Here is a 4,535-nt window from a genome sequence, read left to right as displayed (position 1 = left end):
AGCAAGTTCAGTTGGACAAGAATTATCAATGGAACAGAGTTGTTTGTTGGGTGGTCCCTTAAGCAACGGGTTGGAAGTTTGCTTTGTGAAAGAAGGTGAATTAATATAAGAGCCTGAGATCAATAACTTCCAATCTGCCTTAATCATACCTTGTTCTTCTTAAATAAGGGATTTGAAGAGATTTACAAGACCTTCTTCTACCAGCATCATGGCAGAAAGAGCACTGGTTTAGCCTCATACAGGTCACGTTTTGACATCAGATCCAATTACTTATTTATTAGTAATCAGGTTTTGGGCAATTTATCTTCTTTGAATTTCTTAAAGGAGAAAAAGGAAAAAAGGTTAGTATATATTTCCTGGCTAATCTTATCCTTTTCAAGCTAAACTGCTTTTTCTTGAATATTAAATCTGATATATTGCACACAAATATCTTGGTTAAACTAAGAAGTGTGTCGTCTCTTAGGAAGATTATCAGGAAAATTGTATGTATTGGAGACTACGTAGTTTTAATCTCAAATTCCCTTTTAGAAGCCTCTAGCTGTCTTGCAAGAATAATTGATTCTCTTAAATTTACTTTTGGACATTCTCATACTGCTTTTCTTCATTAGTAATTTGATCTTGATTTGTTCTGAGTTCTAAAATCACTGATCTTTAGCAAGCACTCTTCATGTTTCCTTGCTTATTGATGTGGAGATTAAAAGCCTCCTTTGGTGTCATTACTAAGGGTCTGAAAGGTGGCTTAATAAGACCCTGTATCAACCAAGAGAAAAAGCAAGTATCTATCCTTGGACCCTAGCAATCAGGCGGTAGACTCCTACAACTTTCTATTTCCATTTATAGATGAATGATAAATGTGATATGAAATCAAGTAAACATGCAGAAATTTAGAACAAAGTATACAACCAAACAGAAAAACCAATCATTGGAGAAACACACAAATCTCAACTAGGTAAAAACTCTCAAAATACCAATGGACTGAAAAATTTAGAAAAATAAAGAGGAAAAAGTCCACCTAAACCAACCAACCAACCAACAACAAAGAAAACCAGAGAATTCCTGGCTACTCTGTGTGGCCTTTTAGATGAAAAGTGGGGCTATCAGAGAGGAAGTTAAAACTTCTCTTTAGAACTGATATAATCATGCCTTTAAGACAAGTCTCTGCTACTCAAGGGACAGAGTTCTACAATCAGTTCCATTGTGGGACATAGGACTTATTTTCACAGTAGGTCATCATGAACCTACTTCCCTCATCTAAGCCTGCACACGATGAGCACTGGCCACTGCACTCCCAGCAATTTGATGTTTCCTATTCAGAAATATCAAGTGATTCAGTGATTCAGAGCCCATAAAATTATGGGTTATGTGTGCACACTCACTAGCAAGAATAAGCCATCTGGTATAGAGCACCCCACCTTGATATCCCAACACCATTATGAGGCAGAGTATTAGAGACAATTTCAAGATGTCCCGTACTTTTTCTTATTACAATATCATGTAGTATTAAACATATGGCATCACAATATCACAGTTTTGCTGCTTGCTCTCTGCTCCAAGCCTGAGACCCCCATCAACTCTAATCTTGTCAATAAATTCCTCCATTCTCTCCTGCATGTCTATGCTCAGTCATGTCCAACTCTTTGCGACTCCATGGGCTGAAGCCCACCTGGCTTCTCCGTCCATGGAATTCTCCAGGCAAGAATACTGGAGTGGGTTGCCATTTCCACCTCTAGCGGATCTTCCTGACCCAAGGATTGAACCCATGTCTCCCACGTCTCCTGCTTTGCAGTCAGATTCTTTACTACTGAGCCACCTGAGAAGCTCATATCCTCTCCTACCCTCTATGCAACCCCATATCAGGTTCTCATCCTTCAAAATAAGAGAGCTGTTGCCTCTATCAGCTCATTCTAAGGTGGACGCCATAAGTTCTGGGGGGTTTCATCAGGAAAGACTTTGAACCAGAGATGAGAGCCACTTATCCTATGGGGAGGAGTACCCCAAGCAGGAAGGTGAGCACAGAGGAGAGAGCATCTGACTGTGAGCACAGTGGAAGTGTTTGGCCAGAATATTCAGAGACATTAAGATTAAAGGAGAGAGGTGTGAAGAGGGAAAGAAGGAACTGACGCTCTGCCTCCCTCACCCCAGGTACCTCTGAAGTGCCTTCTGAATGATGCTTTCACACTCCAAAATGCTGAACCCAATCTATCTGTGGCTTCACTTTCAAGTAGCTAATGCTTTTAAATGGAGATTAAATGCCAAATAAGTAAGGGAGGGAACACATTAGGGTTATAATGCAAACCCCTAAGACAGGTAACACATCGGTGAGAGTCAAGCTCAGTCAAAATGTAAATAATGATATTTGATTACTTCCTACTGTTTCAGAGGAGAAGTGTGGGGATGTAACAGGAAGCAAAAGATGGAAACAGAAAGGCTGGCTGTTCCCCACTCCCACCACACCCCCACCCCCTTGCTCACCTTCTCTCTATTTATAATACCTGTTTATACTGTGTAGTTACTATGCATTGCCCATACACACTGTATTTAAGGCCAAACTCAGGGGCTTCCAAAGATACTAACGACATTTCATTTTGAGGAAATGTTTTTTTGAGGAAAGAGTTTTTTTTGTTTTGTTTCCTTTTTTTCATCTCTTGCCATCAGGATCAGGGTCTCTGTTTCAGTCCTAAATGTAACATGGGGGGCTTGGGATGTAATCTTTGAAAGACCCAGCTAATTTATTTAATAAATAAACAAATGAGTGAGTTACCTTGCAATAACGCATAGAATCCTGGTCGGACACAAACAGTTTGCCTTGGTCCAAAGCCTAGGAAATGAGCAAACAGAAATTAAATTAACTATAATAAATGATTATACTGTTTTACAGTTCTGTCACAAATCTATGGCTTCACACACCTTCACGTTAATTATGCTCTCATATTATCATCCCCAACTTCAGGATGATGAAACTAAGGCCCAGACAATTTAAGCAACTTTTTGTGCTCCAGCAAGGAAGGAATTGGTAGAGTCAGCCCTGAGACGCCAGACGTTTGACTCTAGTTCCCACGTTCCTTCCATTTCACAAGAACTGTTTCCTGTTTACGCGACCTGGGTAGAGACACACAGAGAAGCAGCAGCAGTGAAGAGTGGCTTTTGATGTTGCCAGGCTTTGAGTGCTCTACCATAAAATAAACCCTGTTTATTTTAATATTATATTGTAAAAAGAGTTGCCCTGGACAACTGATAAGACATTCTGATGTTGTTTTGCATTTTCTTTTTGCCAAAAAAATACCTCATACAGAACTCATGATCTAGGGCTGCCAAGTATACTGTAATAAATCATAAAGAAAAACCAGAATTTATATGTTTTTACAATGTTTGCTATGTATCCCTTAGTTTAGTATAATATGATTTAAATACTATCATTAATGTATTTTGAACCTAGAAAAATACACCCCATTGTAGGGCAAATATAAGTCATTTCAGTGGGTAAGTTTAGTTTCTGTAATTTCATAGAAAGGCTAACATTCATCTGGTGCTAACCATTTGCCAACGACTGTTCTAAACGTCATCGAATGGATCAACTCTTCTAATTCTCATAACACTGCCATGTGAGCTAGGTAGTATTATTAATCTGCATTTTACTGAGGAAGAAACTGAAGCCTCAAAATGTTAAGAAACTTCTCTAATAGTTCAGAGTTAGAGAGTTGAAGAACTGGAACTTGACCCCATGTGAGCTGGCTCCAGAATCCAGGCCTCTATTTTAGGGTAGCTCCCCTGTCTTTAACTGTTCAGTCACTGGGCATTGTCCATGCACACTGTATTTCCTGCCAAACTCACAGGCTTCCCTAGATCCTAATTGCATTTCATTTTGATGTCTCTATTTTTCCCCTTGTTTTTCATCTGTCGCACTCCAGAGCAGGGTCTCTGTTTGAGTCCCAAATGTAACATGGGGCTTGGGATATAGTCTTTGAAAGATCCAGCTAATTTATTTAATAAATAAACAGATGAGTGAATTATCATGTGATAATATTTGTAAACCTGGTCCCACATAATTTTCCGGGAGAGGAGGTTCTGTTTAAAGCTTTCCCTGAAATGAACTCTATAGGGAGGTCATGGAGGAAAAGTACAGGAATGTAACTGGAAAACCGGAATGAACGCATAAACTAGCAGTGTTTATTAAGTAAATTAATTTCCTTGGGCTTTAGTTCCTTACCTATGAAATAAAGTTTTGGCCTCTGATTTCTTTGAAGCCTCTCATTTTAAAATCATATGATCTTATGATGCCTTAAATTATAAAAGAATTTCAGTGGCCCGTTTTTAAGCATTAAGCATTTAATTTCTGTCAGTTGACTTTTGCTGGGCTCAGAAGTATCATATCTTTCTTGCTTCTCTTTCTCTTTCTTTCCCTCTCTCTTTCAAAGCAAAAAGTGATTCCCTAAGTGGTACAGTTATTTTTCAGTCTCTCTCAGAGTTGAAATTATTTACCACATAAAAAGCCCAAACCAGAGCAGTGACTTCTCCCTTACAAAGTATTCACAAGC

General features: G+C 38.9%; 1 long non-coding RNA gene across 1 annotated transcript; it reads right to left on the bottom strand.

Moving 5' to 3' along the window:
- Nucleotides 1–231: 231 nt before the first annotated feature.
- LOC133048323 (uncharacterized) lies at nt 232–2,977 on the bottom strand. Its single transcript, XR_009690996.1, has 3 exons — nt 2,908–2,977; nt 2,762–2,818; nt 232–317 (listed from the first exon to the last, which is right to left on the bottom strand). It is a non-coding gene; the product is annotated as an uncharacterized LOC133048323 (long non-coding RNA).
- Nucleotides 2,978–4,535: the final 1,558 nt, after the last annotated feature.

This window comes from Dama dama, chromosome 28, assembly GCF_033118175.1.
Source record: "Dama dama isolate Ldn47 chromosome 28, ASM3311817v1, whole genome shotgun sequence".
Taxonomy (NCBI): domain Eukaryota; kingdom Metazoa; phylum Chordata; class Mammalia; order Artiodactyla; family Cervidae; genus Dama; species Dama dama.
The sequence above is the reverse complement of the archived record's forward strand: the minus strand, read 5'-3'. Positions and strand labels throughout refer to the sequence as shown.